We start from the raw sequence: 18,878 nt of genomic DNA, 5'->3' as shown, positions 1-18,878 counted from the left end.
AATTAAAAATTAAATAAACAAACTCTTTAAATTTAGAAACAAAAGTTGCCATGAATTGTTTAATCAGTTATTAGTGCAAACTGGTACATATATTGCTATGTTGGTGACATCCATTCAATTCCTTTTCCTAGTACTTTTTCAAACTAGAATTATATCAAAGATACAAAAGTTTAGATAAGGATTATAAAATTTGTTATCCAAATGTTTTGCAATTGTTAAATATTCAACTAAACACAATATTTTTAAAAAATACTTTATTAAATAAGGCCCATCACACTATCTACAACCATCCCAGCATTTTCTAATCTACTCCAGTTCTGTCCATTCTAGTGATCATTTATCAAACATTTATTTTATGTAGAGCAAAGCTTCTTTTACTGTGGCTTGGACCCCATATGGGACCCTGTAACTGAATGTGGAAGTCTTGAAAAATTTGGCAACAGTAAAAAGTTTGAGTGAAACACCCCAAAATTAATTCCAAATTTAAAAAAAAAAATGAATCCAATGTGTTTCTTGGCAACATTTGCCCATGTTGCATCTTCACTGACAACCTTAGATCTGAATATACAACATCTGTACTTTGTACTGCACATGCACTAAATCTGCCAGAAACACTTCAGCTAACATTCTAGACCAGGTTGGTTAAAAACTTTTTGGCTGGAAAGGGGTTAAGTGGAAAAAATTTAAGAAGCTTTGGTGTAGAACACAATGCTAAATACTGGAAATATATAGGCAAAACACAAAAAGAATGCTTGGCTCTGAGGAGCTTAATATTTTACTGGGACTTGGAGTCTGTCTCATAGATTCCAAAAGATATTCTCCTACATTGTTGGCTTCATAAAATTAGAAATATTATTCATATATCTTTATTTTCACTTCTGGATAATCCATTATGGACTTATCATCAATGATGTAAATCCTTCTAGCTTTTTATTTTTTATTTTTTGCCCAGATATTTTTTGCTCTTTAGGATAATGATTTCCATAAATCTGAATGTTGAGCAAAGTTCTCAGTTTTCATTCAGATGTTTGACACCATAGAGACAGCCTTTAAAAAAAAAAGACCTCTGAAAAGTGGTCATGTTCCCTGGTGATTCAACGGCAAACCTTCAAATAGAGTAAGGGGCAGGATTGCCAAAGAGGACTGCAGATCAGGCCCGAGCTCAGGACAAGGAGTCATATTTGCTCCATGATTTGGACCCATCACTTGACCTCTCTGCAGGAAAAGGAAGTTAATTACTCCCTGGAGAAGGGGATTCAAAGACTGAAAGGTAAATGATGCTGAAGTCCAGTGGCAATAAAAAAAATTAGTGTCTGACAGGTAAAAACAACCTCCCTGATATGGGAAATGTCAGCTACCTCCTAGGGTGTCACAGGAACAGTCAGTGACTCAGAGTCTGACTCTTCAAACCTGTATGATAACGGGTTTAATGAAGAAAGCAGGGCTCTTTGACTGGAAATATGGAGACAGTTTCCATGACTTTATGTTCTTAATTTAGAAAAGAACAAGTAGCATCATCGAAAAAAATGCAGCAGACTACTGTGGGAAGTAATGTGTTCTCCATCACTGGAGGTCTGTGGGCAGATAGTGGACAATTAATCATTACTGATATTGTAAGATAGAATCTTTAATTTGCATGGGGTTTGGACTCAGGTTACCCCCTGTCGTCTCTTTTGACTCAAAAATGCCCCGATTCTGTGATATACTTGTAACACGTGGCCCAGCTCAGCAGCTCTGAGTTTATGTGGATCGGGTTCAGTCTGGAAGACTTCTCATACACTTTTTGGCATATACCTTCACTCTTATTTTCTTTAGGAACATCAAAACTTGTTTTCCTTATCCTACTCCACCCCCATCCAGGGTATCCCATTGCAGTATCAGAATTTGGCTAATGTCAAGGCAACTGTTCTTGAGTTTCTGGCAGGCCTTTATGCCTCCTGGAGGCCTATTCTGTCACCAAGTACAGCCAAATTGAGGACCCTCAGGAGTGCTGGGGCACAGTGCGGAGCCCCTGGGCTGAAAGACTCATTTTCCTAAGTTCAAATGTGACCGCAGATCAAGTCACTTACTTGATGTGTGCAAGTCACTTAACCATTTGCCTTAGTTTCCTTATCTGGGAAATGGGCTGGAGAAGGAAATAGCAAACCATTCCAGTATCTTTACCAAGAAAACTGCAAACGGTCAGGAAAAATCAGACAAGAATGGAAAAATGACTGAACAACAATAGGACTGAAAAAAAGTCAAGTAACCCTTTCAGTTACAACTTTGCCTTACAGAGCTGTTAGGCCAAAAATACTTTGAACCTTAAAGCCCATCATAAATGGGGACTGTTATTATTAAACGTTAGGCCGTAGTAAGGAATAGTGGGATGCATCTTCAGATTTCAAGTGAGGAGCGAGGTGTCTCAAAAATATATTTGCAATTGTTTTTCTTTCCTCTCCATAAATGAGCAATCTCTACTTCCCCAGGGAGTCATTCAGCTTCCAGTTACAATAGTGGCCATTTTGAAACATGCACAAAAGTGGAAATAACTCGGGGTCGGTAGAATTCTCCTAGATCTTCACAGTCCACACAACTCAGAGTATCAAGAGGGGAGCAAGTCTGGATTTGCTTTTTCTCCTGTTTTCTGTGCTGTGATTCTCTTCCTGCTTTTTGGCCTTGTCAGCCATCCAGGAACTCCTCGGCTTGGTCTTAGAAAGACCTTTATTTATTCTAGGAACTATTCTGACACTTTGCCATTGCAGTTCCAGTGCTACTATTCCTAAGGCCAAGAAAATCCCTGAAATCCCCTTTCTCCTTTTTTTTAGTCTTAAGTCTTAGTCTTTTCTAGGCTAAGTCCAAGAATATAGCCCTAATGCTAATTCCATCAGCAAAGGGATATTGGTTCATCCATTAAATATCCAAAAAATACCAAGGTGGGGTTAACTCAGTGAAGACAGATCAAGGCTGAATCCCTCATGGGAATTTCACGGCTGTTTCTCCACCATCAATGCCAGAAGAAGTCTTTGTAATAAAGGTGGAATTTTGTGCTCCGTTTGGACTCAGGCTATTGCCTAAACATAACCCTCCCTATACTCACATCATAAAGATTCTTAGAGAGGCGATGGGGATAGCATGAGGCAGCATAAGTAGAATTCAGAAGATTCTTTTTTTTATTTATTTAAAGTTTAAAACATAAGCATTGACAACACTGACCTTGTGTTTCAGATTTTCCCCTCCTTCCTCCCCCAGATGGCAAGCAATCCAATATATGTTATACATGTTAAAATATATGTTAAAGTAATATTTGTCAATATGTTTATACAATTCTCCTGTTGCACAAGAAAAATCAGATCAAAAGGAAAGAAATTGCATCAGAAAACAAAATGCAAGTGAACAACAACAAAAAGAGTGAGAATGCTTTGTTGGGTCCACATTCAGCTCCCAGAGTTCTTTCACTGGGTGTAGCAGGTTCTCTTCATGACTGAACAAATGGGGCTGATTTGGTTCATCTCATTGTTGGAGAGGCGTCATCCATTAGAATTGATCGTCATACAGTTTTGTTGTTGAAGTATATAATGACCTCCTGGCTCTGCTCACTTCACTCAGCATCAGTTTGTGTCAGTCTCTCCAGGCCTCTCTGTATCTATCCTGCTGGCCATTTCAGAGCATTCTTATTCCCATTCCAACTCCATACTCACTCGCTCTGTGATTTGGGGTACGTCCCCCAATTTCTTCAAGCCCACTTCCTCCTCTGTAAGATGGGGAATGATAATAATGTATGATCATTAGACACCTGCCTCAGAGTTGTTAGGCAGGGAGCGCTTGTGAACCCTCAAGCACAATATAAATAGGATTGTTCTTATTAAACATTAGCCCTGGTGAAGAAGAACAGTGTGGTGGGTTCTCAGAATCCAAATGAGGAGCTGGGTTTCTTTAAAACATATTTTCAGCTGTTTTCTCTCCTCTCTAGAAAGGAGCAGAGCCATGTTTTCCTAACAGAAGCTTTGGTTCCTGGTGTAATTACAGGCTTGGGGAAGATGTCCTGTCACTGCTGTTTGAACATTCCCAGTTGTTGCTCTTTCCCCAAATATACATATTTCATGCTCCTGCATGATCTCTTGGCAGCCCGACACACTCATGCCATGTGCCGGAATGCCTTTGTTTCTAGTCACCGGGGCATGCATGCAAAATAGCTTTATGACACAGAATTGTCAGGCAGCATGCTGTTAGGAGTCTCGCTCCCCTTCATAAATGAACCGAGTTTGTGGCCGAGGCAAGAATAAAGGGCCTGGCCTGTGGTTAAGTAGCAGTTACCCAAAATTTTAGCAGGAGAATTTATATGTTAATCTATGGGATAGAACATCATAGGCTTTCCAGGTGGGAGGGACCTTCGAGGTCTAACCAGGGTATTTTGCAGATGAGGACCTGAGACCCAAATTGCCCATGGCAATAGAGGGGGTGAGTATTGGTAGTTTATGAACTCAGATACATGCACTCCAAATCCAGTGCTCCTTCCACAACACCACAGGAATTCAATAATGCTTATTGCCACATCAAGGCAGAAAATTAGGCAACAAGCTCATCTAACATCGCATCAGATCAAAGATCTAAAAATCAATTTGTGCAACTGTCTCAGTGGAAAGAGAATGTTATGTAGAACTCAGGGCTAAATGAAGAGCAGTAAAAGATTCAGAAGAAATCTGTACAAAATAATGGTAGCATTTGGAACCTTTAACATGAGGTTAAACAATGGCACACCCAAAAGAAATGTGTTTTTCTGTGGCAACCATAGGTAGATGTAATAGAATCTGTGGATTTAATTTATTTCTCTATTGATAACTCCCAGATTTATCTATATATTCAATGCTAGTCCCTCTCCTGACCTATAATAATAGTTACTAGCATTTATATAGCTCTTTAAAGTTTTCAAAGTGCTTTACAAATATTATTTCATTTGATCCTCACAACAATTCTGGGAGTTAAGAGTTATATCAGTATTCCCATTTATAGATGAGGAAACTGAGGCACAGAGAAGTTAAGTGGTGTCTGAGACTGAAATGGACCCCAAGGCCAGCCCTCCAATTCTAGGGGCTCTGATCATTTCAAAATGACTGTCATCCTGTAGGTTCTCCAGCTCAACATGACTTCAGCCTTTCCTCTCTACACCATCCCCCCAGCTGCTGAAATGATATTCCTAGTGCTCAGATTGGATCATGGCATTCCCTCGGGTATAGCAGCTACCTATTAATTTTAGGATCAAATACCAATTTCTCTGTTTGCCATTTAAAGCCCTTTGCAACCTGACTCGAACCAATCTTCCCTGTCTTCTTATATCCGTGACTCTCCTTTGCATACCTGTAGGTCCAGCCAGAGCTATTTCTCACCTGGGTGGTACCTGTTCCCATAGAAGCCAGTGGAAATACTGGGTTGAGAGGAAGTGCATTTGATAGCCATTTCTATTAGATGTGGCTTAATTTGCTTGTAGGAACTAACCACCATGTACACTCAGAAAGTAAAATAAATTCTTAGTGTCTCCCCCACCAGTAAATGATCCCACCAAAAATGTTTCAGTGGCACAAAGAATTCTATTTAGAAATACAAGTTTTAGTATTATAGACCTTGTGAGCACATTTACATACAACTGCAAGAATCTATCCAGCGTTTGAACATTTGGGGTCCAAAAATGATCAGGAAGAGGATCACATTGCTATTGTGGATTGCTCCTAAAACTGATGAGAACTAGGATGGGTCTGGAAGAGGTTTTCTCCAGGCTGCCTAAATTTAGAGGCTCACACACCCACGAATTTAGAGGGTGAAATTTAGGGATGCTGAAAGCATGTATAATGGATTAAGAAGAAACAATGGAGGTCTCATTAGCCAGAATAATTAACCAGTGACCTCCTCCCACTCCCAAAAAGGGCTTTCTTCTTTTGACCTCCTTCTTCATGTCCACCATCTCTCTTCTCTTGGATTCTGATTGCCCTTGGATTCTGATTTTTACATCAGGAGAAATTGAGATTCAATACTGACTCTGAGACTTAGCTGCATATTCACTCCTTCATCTCTAAAATGGGAATAATCATATCCATAGTCCATTAGAGGATTGTGGAAAGAAGAAATCAGATAATATCTGCAAAACATCACATGAATGTCACTTATTGTTATCTGAAAGAAAAAAAAAAGGTAGAATTGGAGGAAATCACTTGTGGATTCTTTTTTTTTTTTTTTTTTTTTCCACTTGTAGATTCTTAAGTTTTAAATTCATGCCTTCCTCCTTGAGAAGATGGCCATAATATCCATCTTCCTTTCTTGAAAATACCATCACCAGTAAAGAAAATCTATTTGGGCCTTACCAGATGTATTCTAAAAAAATCCAACATTTTATCTCTGGACAGTATAGGTTACGATTTAAATTCATTAAGTAAGCCAAGCATTTCAGTTATAGTCAATTTTACTTGTATGCTAAGATTAGAGTAGGGCTAAGATCAAATGTACACCAAGGCTTTGAAATTAATCATTTATTAAGATAATTGAGCAAATTCTCACCTCCCTTAGTGTGCTTTCCTTTCTACAGCTCAAACAGGAGAAGAAACAAAACATCGGTGAATTAATTTACAACTGAAGACTATTTTTGGAAACCAAAAGAGTTAGACACTTCTTTTTATATATAAGCACACACAATCCTAAAGGCTGATATTCCTCAGAATCTCTAAACACGGCAGGTTTAAACCCTAGACACTCAGAGAATAAAGCCTGGGGACCTGAGTCCTGCCTCAGCCAGTGGCCGTGTGAATTTGTCCAAGTCAGTGCCCCCTTGGACCTCTGCTCAGCAGGGCCCCAGAGGAGGTCTCAGATAGTTATATATCTGTATATGTCACATGTTATTACACCTAATTCTGGAGGATGCACAAATTGCCCCTCCTCACTACCTGGTTTTGCCCCCCTCGTGAGCCCTGGAATAGCCAGGATTGACACGACTCTTGGCGGGGACCCCGCTTGACAAACCGGGTCTGCGTGTATCTGTCAGGAACATGGGGAGACAAGAACTCGGAATGCTGCTCTCGGGAGGCCTCAGCTGTGCAGCGGCGGCTGTTGTAGGACTGTAGGAGCATTTGCCTTCAAAGCCCCTTTTGGCTTTGATCACATTTGTGACTCTGCCTCCAGGAAAATTCACTTTTGGGCGAAGAGAGAATGAGTTTAGACTCAGGAGGGAATGGCAGATGCTCTGCTGCTGGCTCCTTCCCCATGTATGCTGAGACTGGAATAATGTGGAGGTCAGATCGGAGGGAAAATTTCCTGGCAATAAAAGGCATTACCTAGCTACTGAGGGATTCTTATTGATCCCCTACCCCGAAGGTAGGTGATAGAATGAAGATTTCAGATGTCTGGACCAATTGAGGTGAAGTAGGAAGGGAGTAATTGAAGTAGAAGTAGGGGGATAGGATAAATGACTTCTTAAGTCCACATAACCTGAAAAATTCATGATTATCAGCAGCTTCCTAGAGCTTTGCTCTGGCAACACTCTCACATGAATTATGAGAAGCTTCATGGATATAAGATACATATTTCATATTTATAAGTATGAGTATGATTCTTAACATCTCTCCAAAATGTAAAATATAAAATATGCCTTGCTGTGACTCATAATCCTACAAATTAAAAATGTTAGTTTGCATATGACCAGTGTTACCATTCTGGTTAAAGGTCTTCAAGCATCCTTCAGAAAATTCGATGTCTCAGGTCATTGAGGGAATTATCAGAATCCTTGTGAAACAACCTACTGTATTTCCCCTTCAAATATTTTTTCTGTCTCCACTGTAAAATACAGTCCAGATAATGGCATCTACCCCAATAGTGTATTTATGGCTATTTCATCTTTTAAGTAATTTAGTAGAGCAACTAGAGCATAAAGAAGTTAAATTATTAAACACTATATTCTCTTCTTACTGGATATAAACATATAATTTTCAACATTAATGTCTTCCTTACTGTGGAAAAGTTGAAAAATGTAAAGTCATTAGGTGAATCGATAAATTAAAAATTTGGGGGGAGGAGTACTTTCATCAAAATAGAGAATGATGAGATCCATTACTAAGCCAAAGGGATTCCTATCTCATGTAGTATATCTGTGTTCTAAATGCCTGGTGAAGGGTATTTCTCCAAAGTGGTTGTGTGCTCAACCATGTTCAATAATACTTCTTTTTCTTAAGTCAAGAGCAAATCTCATTCATTAACAATTTACTGTCAGATCAAATGCTAGAGAGGATGTAGAAAAACTGCACTGTTCATGAAATTGTGAATGGATCCAACCATTCTGGAGAACAATTTAGAAGTACATCCAAAGATCTATAAAACTGCACATATTCCCTTTGACCTAGCAATACCATTGGCTGGGTCTATATTTCAAAGAGATTAAAGAAAAGAGAAAAGGACCTCTATGTACAAAAATATATATGGCAGCTCTTTTTGTGATGGCTAAGAATTGGAAACTGAGATGATACCCATCTACTGGAGAATGTCTGAACAAATTGTGGTATATTATTGTATGAAAATACTATTGTGCTATGAGAAATGAAGGGCAGGATGGTTTCAGAAAAACCTGAATGCATTCAAAATGAAGTGAACAGAATCAGGAATTGTACCTAATACATAGGACATTGTAACAGCAGTATTATTGTACAGCTTAGCTACTCTGATCAATACAATGACCCAAGACAGTTCCAAAGGATCTGTGTTGGAAAATGTTGTCTAACTCCAGAGAGAAAGTGATGAACTCTGAATACAGATTGAAGCATACTTTTTTAAAACTTTATATTTCTTGGGTTTTTTTCTTGGTCTGTATTTTCTTTTGCAACATGACTGATATGGAAATATGTTTTGCATGACTTCACATATATAATTGATATCAAATTGCTTGCCTTCTCAAGGAGAGGGGAGAGATGAGAGAAAAGGAAAGATTTTGGAACACCCTATTTTTACAAATGGTTGTTAAAAATTTAATGCATAATTGGAAAATATTTAATAAAATAAATATACACATATTTAAGATAATGATAGTTTTCAGAAAATCCAGTATTATATCAAGGCATGGTAGAATAGTGAAGTTGGACTAAAAGCATTGCCTATTGTGTAATGCCCCAAATAACTAATGGTCAATTTGCCTATGGCCGGTATTCTTCTGATGATTAGTTTTAAGCATTTGTTTGATAAAATTTTGTTTCTCAAAATATAGATGTAGAGATTTACCAGAATAATTTTGGAATATCATATTGCACTTTTCCATTAATATTTTTCTATGATTCCACTATGAAACTTAATACTATTAATACTAATACCATTTGCTGCAATAATGTAAGGAAGTGATTTTCACCACTGAGCTCAGGCAAGTCATTTGGGGCAGTTTCTATGCTAGTTAAACAGAATGATCAGAAGGTAGCATCAGAATATAAATACTTCTTATAGGTAATTTGTAGAGCTGAAATAGAATATAATATAGGGAAAGAAACACTAGAGGCAGGCCTTCCTCTTCTATGGACTAGCACTTCTCTGGCAACAGGATCATGGCTCTAAAACTGGAAGGCTCATTTCTAGTCATAAGAAAAAATGCTCTAAATCACTGTTGATTAAAGAAAGGCAAATTAAGAGCACTCTAAGGTACCACACCTCTCAGACTGGCTAAGGAGACAGGAGAAGATAATGATAAATGTTAAAGGAGATGTGGGGAAACTGGGACACTGATACATTGTTGGTAGAATTGTGAACAGATCTAGCCATTATGGAGAGCAATCTGGAACTATGGGCTATAAAACTGTGCATCCCTTTGATCCAGCAGCATCCCTACTGGATCCCAAAGAGACCATAAAGAATGGGAAAAGGACCCACATGTGCAAAAATGTAGCGGCCCTTGTTGTAGTGGCAAGGAACTGGAAATTGAGTGGATGCTCATCAGTTGAGGAATGGCTGAATAAGTAATAATGGTATGTGAATGTAATGGAATATTGTTGTTTTATACAATAACAATCAGCAGGCTGACTTTAGAAAAGCCTGCAAAGACTTACATGAATTGATGCTGAGTGAATAGAATCAAGAGAACATTGTACACAGCAACAAGATTATGTGACAATTAACTGTGATGGACTTGCCTCTTTTCAACCATTCAGTGATTCAAGGCAATTTCAATAGACTTGGGATGAAAAATGCCATCCATATCCAGAGAGTAAACTACAGAGACTGAATATGGATGGAACCATACATAGTATTCTCACTTTTGTTGTTTATTTGCTTGTTTTTTTTTTCTTTCTCTCATTTTTTTTCTTTTGATCTGATTGTTCTTGTATAACAGGACAAATACAGAAATATGTTTAAAAGAATTGCACAAATTTAACCTGTATCAGATTGCTTGCTGTCATGAGGAGGGGGAAGTAAGGAAGGGAGGGAGAAACATTTGGAACACAAACCACCTGTAAAACAGCTATGTTTGACTGATCTGCCTGGACCTAACAATGGGAACTTATTGTTTTGGAATTTTATCCTTATCGTCTCAAATTCTATCTCAACTCTTAGTTCTTAGATGAGCTCTGTCTGGGGACAAATGACTGTCCTTAAAGGCATATAGTCATGATGTTGGAATAATAGTATCTGATAGAATTCACTCCCCCAATTCACACACACACTCCAGAGAAGCAATTGCTACCCAAAGGTGACTGTTCCTAATATGGAAGTTTTCAGGCCCCTGGATGTAAAGATGTTCCCTTTAAAGACATTGCAAAAGTTGAATTTTGTAAGGGTGTATAGACAATGAAATCCAAAGATATTTACCTTTTCAGGTTTAAATGGAGCAGTCCACAATTGTTTGAGACCAGAGTCCCCATAGTCTAGGACCGTGGTGACAATGAATTTGCCTCCCAAGAAATGGACTAACTCATTAACTTCTCCACTCCATCTCATCCCACTCCTAACTCTCTTATTTACATAGACTCAGAGAAATTTGGGAAATAAAACTTTATGGTCACCATAAGTTACACAGTGGTTCCTCCCTACAAGAAATCAGCTCAGAACCAAGAATTATTGAGAAAGACAAACTCTACTTCTTTCCTTCAGTTTTGGAAGTAATAAACCTCAGGTTTTGAGGAAGCAAATTTCTAGAAGGCTTGTCAATCCAGATTAAAGATCTCTCTTCTTTTTGAATGTGTGAACAGCCAAGCAAGTTTAAAGCTGGAGGTGGTTAGAGACTTGCGGAAAGAAGTAAGCCCCACTGAACACTAAGAAGTTCATAACACCAGGGCCCTGTCCCAACCAACTGGGAGAGAATTCTCTGGATAGAAAAGACATGGAAGCCTTGCAGTTCCAAATTTGTGAGTTGCCTCTACCCTGCTCCTTATCTATGTGCCTTATTTCTGTTACACACACACCCCTTTCCCTTTCTCTGTTCTGTTGGAGACCGTCCCAGGTTTTTGGAGGGAATGTTTTATAACATCAGATAACTTCTTTTTTTTTGTCAATCATGTTTTTTGTTTTGTTGTGTTTTCTTTTCTTTTCTTCTCAAAAAATTTTCCCCCTGAGGCAATTGGGGTTATATGACTTGCCCAGGGTCACACGGTGTTAAATGTCTGAGGTCAAATTTGAACTCAGGTCCTTCTGACTTCAGGGCTGGTGCTCTACCCACTGTAGCACCTAGTGCCCCCTTTTCCATTTTTTTTTCCATTTTTATTTAAAGTTTTGAGGTGCACTTTCTATCCCTCCCTCTTTCCCTCTTCCCTGAGATACTAAGCACTCAGATTTAGGTTATACATATGCAATTATGTAAAACATTTCCCTATTAGATTATTTTATAAAAAAAGATTCAAATGAAAGAAAGATGAAAAATAACACGATTCGGTCTGTATTCAATATCATTTCTTTCTCTAGAGATTGTAGATTCATCATTGGTCCTTGGGAGTTGTCTCCGATCGTAGCATTGCTGAGAAGAGCCAAGTCATTCTCTTGTTCCCCCTCATACAGTTTTGCTGGGGCTATGTACTTTTATCCTGGCTCTGCTGGCTTCCCTTTGCATCCGTTTGTGTAAGTCTTCCCACGTTTTCTTGAATATCCTGCTTGTGATTTCTTCCAGCACAATTACATCCCATGCTAGACTCTTAATAAACTTTTACTGAATTGAGATAGCAGCTACCCAGAAGGGAATTAAGGGGAGATGGACTACATTTAAGATAAAATCTGAATGAAGTGGCTCTGGGAGCAGAGTGTTTTTTAAGGTTTGTAAAACACTTTACACAATCCTGGTTAAGTTTTATAATTACCTTGTAAAGTCAGTAATATACATTCTCAGCTGCCTGAATCAGGTATTTTCTCCATTTTGCAGCTGAGGAATTTGAGAGGCCAAATGATTTGCTCAAAATCATGTAACTAGCAAGTATCAGAAGCAAGATTCAAACCTACTCTTTATCTACCATGTCCCACTGCCTCTTAAAAGCAGATAAGTTGGTGTGAGATTGTCTTCCATTCATTCTTTCTGTAACTCAGAATCCCTTAGATAAAAATGTAAGAAATAAAATGTCCTTCATTTCCAAAAATATTGCATGTGTGAGTCACTCACAAATATAACAACTAAAGAATAGCTTTTATTTTGATGGGATATCAAAAAATACACAAATCAAACTATGGAATTTGATAATTATACTTTATTTACTTAATTATATTCATTCCTACTTTATCATTCATATTATATTATATTCATTCATTTGTTTATTTATTATTATACTTTATATTTATATGTTATATAATTGTATTTATATTTTTGCCCATTCATATCCAACTCTTTCTGACCCTATTTGGAGTTTTCTAGGCAAAGATACCTACCTTTTCCAGTGGATTAGACAGACAGAAATTAAATTATTTCTCAGAGTCCATATAGCTAGAGGTCACATTTGAACTCAGATCTTACTAACTCCAAGTCCAGCACTCCATCCATTGGATCAACTAGCTGTCTCCTATATTCTATGTAAACCATATTATTAATATATCATTGTATTTATAATAGTATCATTTATATTTAATAAAATACCTATATTTTTATATAGTTAGTTGTTAAATTCGCTTACTAGTAATTTTTATTTTCCTTTTTACATACAAAAGGCTGCCTCTTATTAGCAATATAAACTTAGACAAGTCATCATATCCCTGGGAGATGATTTTAGCAAAGGACTATATAGCTACAACCTAACTTTATAAACTGTTGACATTTATTTCTCTCTGTGACTCAGTTCATAATATCAGAACAATCTAATGGATTTTTTTGTGTGCAGGTTGGAAGGCCAGCTTGGAAAAGGAGGAAGAGAACTTTGAAATCTAAGATAGCCTAGAAAATCACCCAAGCATATTAAAATATGAGTGACTCTTAAAACTCAGTGGGTCTTAAATCTTTGGTCTTACCTCATTTTTTCCAGGTATTGGTTTATTTGATTTTTTTCATTTCTTCACCCTAAGACCTATCCAGTGGTTTGGTTCGCAGAAACAATTTAAGATAGCCACTGGAGACAGGTAAGACTGCCTTTATTTATTTACAAGGCAATAGAGTTAATATTCTGAATTTAGATCTCCTTTAGGGAGTATCTGATTGGCAGAAATCACTCTCAGCAACAAAAAACTTGAAGTAAGAAATACCCTGGGAGGAAACAGATGCATTTGTTAATGCCCGTTTGAAATTTAGTTTAAAAAAAAAAAAAAGATTTTTATAGAGATGAAAAGATAGGTATGTGGTCCATTAGTGATTATCTCACAATTACTTGTTTTGGTAATAATAACTTCCTTTTTTATTATTTCACATTTTCTCCCTTTTCATATATCTTGAAGGTCCCTCAATACCATAAGAATTGCTTCTCCTTCAATATGAACTTACTTTGTGCATAATTGGTCTGGTCTAGGTATTTTTGTTACTTTTCTTTAGAGAAAACCAGCCAAAAACTGGGCTTAGAGTTGAAGAGAAGGAAGAGAATGGGATGAATTGCATTTGATAAATGAAACAGTATTTTCCAAGACCTCAGGCTTTTCCTTGAAATGAAATCTCATTTTTTTAAACATTAAATTGTATAATGAAACATGGAACATCACACTCTTCAAGGAATTAAAACTGAATTTCCCCCAAAGAGCAAAGGAGAGACTCCTGAGAGGCATAAATAGGCTGTGGTATATTTCTATTAGTGAATGAAAGCATTAAAAAAATATATTAATGAAGAGATGAAAAGAGGATTGGAAAAGGAGGTGGGGCCTGCTGTATTGCATGAGAGATAATAAATGAACAATTCAGATGCTACACAGACACTCTCATAAGAGATCTAAAAAATAAATTTCCACATGGGAAAACCCCTTTGGGACTAGTTTTGGCTTCTCCATTGTGCCCCCAGAACCTCATCATTGGGAACTCTCATCAGTATTCTCTTGCTCCTCTGATTAGAGCCCCCAAATCTCCCCTTGAAGAGAAGGGTACCACATGAGGAGAGTGGGGATTGCCATTAGCGCACCTGTAGAAAATTCCTCCTTAAAAGATCCCAAGGCAGGATGTTGACTGATTTCCTGCTGAACCATTCTTGGCTGAGTAGTGCATGGGGTGGGGCAATGAGGAGGGGCTCTAGAAGGGGCAACTAGACCAACATCACAGCAGTATTCCCTTTCCAGCAGAATCAGCTTCCACAAAAGAAAAAGTCACTTCATTTTATAGCTGTGAGATGGGCACAAACTGATTCCCCTTACTTCACTTGTTTGAGGGCTCAAGGTATCACACCACTGTAAAGCAGAGCATGTGCTTCCTCCCAGGCCCTGGACCAGTGTAGTTGCAGGTATGAAAGTCAATGCGTATTCCTATGAGAGCTAATTTTTCACCATGCTTTGCAGGAAAGTAGTCATATCTGCTCCTCTAGCTAACTATCCACACACTCATACACATATACAACAGGATGTAGAAAGATGCTCCTATCACCTAACATGAAGGTGGTACAAGAGAAAATAGCCAGAACTCCTTTAGCACACGGATGGAAATAGCCCCCTTTGATTGCATATGTAGCCAGAAGAGGCGAAGTCTTTAAAACTCAGGATTGCAACCATTTTTGTTTTTGTTTTATTTTGCTTTTTACTCCTCTCTCTCCTGTGAGCTCTTTCTAGCTGGTATCCAGCTCTGGCCTCATGAATTGGACTGATGAGGGAGGAAGGTCTATCTTCCTCCTCCTCCCTTTGTATTCCTCGTGGCTCTCAGAAATGAGCCTGGAAAATCTTTGTTTCTTTTATCCTCTTCAGCTTCTAGGTGCCCCATGGAATGCTCAGTGGAACCAGAACCATGGTGTCATGGAGACCTAGCTGGATGTTGTAGCTGGCTCACCTGGCTGGGAAGTCCTGAGAAAGCAAGGTGCTGGAGATCCATCCCAGGGGCTTTGGAATGGGGGAAAGTACTGTACAAGAACTGAGTGAATGCAGTCCCTTTACTCCCCCAGTTATATGGAGGGTAGAGATTATGTTCCATGTATTGGAAAGTATTTCTGTATTTTTTCATTATACCTTTAGGCAAATACTCTTTTGTAAAAGCGAATCTGACTCTTAAGTGGCTAAGTGGAACTGGAAACAATTGGAGGAACACCATCTTGAGCTGGAGATGCTAAGGCAGAAAGCCTAGAAACTGCCAAACCTCCTTATGAGTATGGGGAGCATTGGAGGGGTGAGATGGGCTCTCAGGCAGGGAAGGCCAGGGTAATCCTTATTTTACATATATACACATAGGAAAGGTTTATGTACCTTGTTTCTTCTGCTCAGTCATGATTCTCTTGGGGATCCAGTCGGCCATCCTCTATCTCCTTTGTTCTTTCCTCACCCATTTCCTAATCCTGTAGCTCCATGATTCTCCCTTTTCTCCTCTCTCATGCTAGTTGTGTTAGCCCCTCTATGGGCTGCCTGGTCCTTTTGAGTTATTGTATGCTTGCCTTACCCAGGACTTTGTAAGGTCCCAATTTTCCAACCATGGATGGCAGAGAAATTACTGAAAAAGGTGAATGAAAAAGGTCATTTTACTTCAGGGATGATTTCTTGTTTTGTTTTCAAGTCAGCATTACCTTTGGTGCTCTATAAATAGCACTAATATTTCGTACTTGGGATTATGGCCAAAGGGGAAAATGGGATTTTTACAATAAGCACAAAACTCAGGAAGGAAGTTCTTAAGGAAACAATAGGAAAGGCTTGGGAAAAGTGTCAGAAAAAGTTATTTTTTAAAAAATAGCTTTTTATTTTCAAAATATATGCAAAGATAGTTTTCAACATTCACCCCTGTAAAACCTTGTGTTACAAATGTTTCTCTCTCCCTTTTCCCCCACTGCCTTCCCTAGACAAGTAATTTACTATATGTTAATTTAAACATGTGCAGTTCTTCTATACACATTTCCCCACTTATCATGGTACACAAGAAAACTATATAAAAAGTATACATATATTAAATTTAACATATATTTTAACATATTTAACATTTTGAACTACTTGCCAGCTAGGAGAGGGGGGTGGAGGGGAAGGAGGAGAAAATTTGTAACAAAAGGCTTTGCAAGAGTCAATATTGAAAAATTAATCATGCATGTGTTTTGTAAATAAAAAGCTTCAATTAAAAAAAAAAAAGAAAGAAAGAAAGAAAATATTATGTTGTGATCCACATTCAGAACCCATAGTCCTCTCTCTGGACGCAAATGGCTCTCTCCATCACAAATCTGCTGGAATTGGCTCATTGTTGAAAAGATCCACAACCATCACAATTGGTCATCACACAGTCTTGTTGTTGCCATGTACTATGTTCTCCTGGTTCTGCCCACTTCACTTAGCATCAGTTCATGTAAGTCTCTCCAGGCCTAGAAAAAAGCTATTTTTAAGAGCTTGGAGGTCTGGATTTTATTTGGATCTTAGGATTTAAAGAATCCTTACAGTTTATCTTAGAATTTCTCATTTTATAGATGGGGACTGAGGCATAGAAAGCTGAAGTAATTTCCCTCAAGGCACATATAGTAAGTAGCCAAGCCAGGGTTCTAAAACAGTTCTTCTAAACTCATAGGAGTATACCTACCTCAGTTGTCTCTTTGGGGAAATAAAGTTATCTCTCATTGCCTCGATTTTCTCATCTCTGAAGATGGAATTAGAAAGAGCACTTATCTAATAGAGGCAGCTTGAAGACAAATACAGAACATTTACAGGCAGACAAATGTTTTCATCATGCTGTTCTTCCTTACCAACCATTTTCAAGAAAATAAAATCGATATTTTGTCCTCCTCTCTCAGCACAAGTCAAGACCGGCTTCAGGTAAAGAAACCCTCCTGCAGATCATTTGCAGGGGAGTTTTGAAGGCTGGCCAGAGGCAGCAGCCTTGGGCCGGGGCTGGCTGTTTTCCAGGGAAGTTGCCTCCAGATGCAGCTGTCCGGAGCTATTTGCAGCTCCTCACATCCTGAGAAGTAGTTGCAGGGACCTAAGCTTTTGAGGTTGTGAATGGAGAGGGACTGGAGAATCTGGGAGAGAGGTCAGGGGCTTGACCAGGGCAGGAAATGGCCTGAGGAAGCGGTGCGATTTCAGCTGGCCAAGGCCCTGGGGGAGCCTTCTGATTTACTTGCCCAAGTGGGCCACAGAGAGTCAGTCAAACTCAAATCTAATGCTAAAGAAAGAAGTGAACCCAATAAGAGAAAAAAATTCTAATATAACTGAGGTTCCTGAATCTGCTCAATTGTACTAGCTACTAACCGGTCGACTTTTTGGAATCAGAAAAGTAGCTAGAATTTGGAACTAGGCCCAAAGGGCTATTAACTGTGCATGCCTTTGACCCAGCAGTGTCTGTACTGGGTCTGTTTCCCAAGGAGATCATAAAAAAGGGAAAAGGACTCACATGTGCAAAAATGTTTGTGGCAGCCCTCTTTGTAGTGGCTAGAAACTGGAGACTGAATGAATGCCCATCAGTTGGGGAATGGCTGAATAAGTTATGGTCCAGGAATGTTGTGGAATATCATGTTCTATAAGAAATGATTGGGAGGATGATTTTAGAGAGACTTGGAGAGACTTAACATGAACTGATGAAGTGAGTAGAACCAGGAGAATATTGTATACAGCAATAGCAATATTATAGAGTGTTCAACTGTGGTCTTTTCAACAGTGAGGTGATTCAAGGCAGTTCCAATAAATATGTGCTGGAGGGAGCCGTCCACATCCAGAGAGAACTATGGAGACTTTTTGTTTGTGTTGTTTTTTTTTCTCATATTGCTTGCTGTCTAGGTGAGGGGGCAGAGGAAAGGCAGGGTGAGAGGGAGAAAAATTTGGAACACAAGGTTTTGCAAAGGTGAATGCTGAAAACTATCTTTTTATGTATTTGGGAAAAATAAAATTCTATTAAATAGAAAAGCAAAGTGGCTAGATTACACAAGTCAGAGTTAGCTGTCATAATTATATTGTGGGAAATTTTCCTGGGAGGGTTTTTCTACAGTTTTGTTAAGTTGTGCTTTGTGACTCCACAGACCACATCATACCAATACTGGACATGGGGTTTTCTTGGCAAAGGCACCAGAGTGATTTGCAATGTCCTTCTCCAGTGGATCAAGGCAAACAGAACTTACATGACTTTCTCAAGGAGATACAGCTAGTGAGTGTCTGAGGCCAGAGCTTTAACTTAGGTCTTCCTGACTCTCCACTGAACTCTGGTTGCCTCTGTAATTTAGGACAGCACAATTTCTAATGCATAGCTTAGATCCAGACTTATTAAACTTTTTCCACTCAACCCTTTTTCACCTGAGAAATTTTTACATGGCTTCGGATATATAGTTATATAAAATTGATAAACAAATCAAACATTTATTGATAATAAATTATAATTTTGTGACCCTCATATTCAATTACAAGACCCA

General features: G+C 38.4%; 1 long non-coding RNA gene across 2 annotated transcripts in view; it reads left to right on the top strand.

The window, feature by feature from the left end:
* LOC141563023 (uncharacterized) overlaps positions 1-15,815 on the top strand; it is a 29,700-nt gene extending 13,885 nt beyond the window's left edge. Inside the window, exons 2-4 of one of the 2 annotated variants that reach the window (XR_012488308.1) lie at positions 11,181-11,336; positions 11,890-12,042; positions 15,268-15,815. This is a non-coding gene — a long non-coding RNA (uncharacterized LOC141563023). Of the gene's footprint in view, positions 1-11,180; positions 11,337-11,889; positions 12,043-13,283; positions 14,419-15,267 lie in introns of those variants that run through there. The other variant, XR_012488307.1, reaches the window with a different exon arrangement.
* Positions 15,816-18,878: the final 3,063 nt, after the last annotated feature.

The sequence above is a fragment of the Sminthopsis crassicaudata genome, chromosome 3, assembly GCF_048593235.1.
Source record: "Sminthopsis crassicaudata isolate SCR6 chromosome 3, ASM4859323v1, whole genome shotgun sequence".
NCBI classification, from domain to species: domain Eukaryota; kingdom Metazoa; phylum Chordata; class Mammalia; order Dasyuromorphia; family Dasyuridae; genus Sminthopsis; species Sminthopsis crassicaudata.
This window is presented reverse-complemented; position numbering and strand designations above follow the sequence as displayed.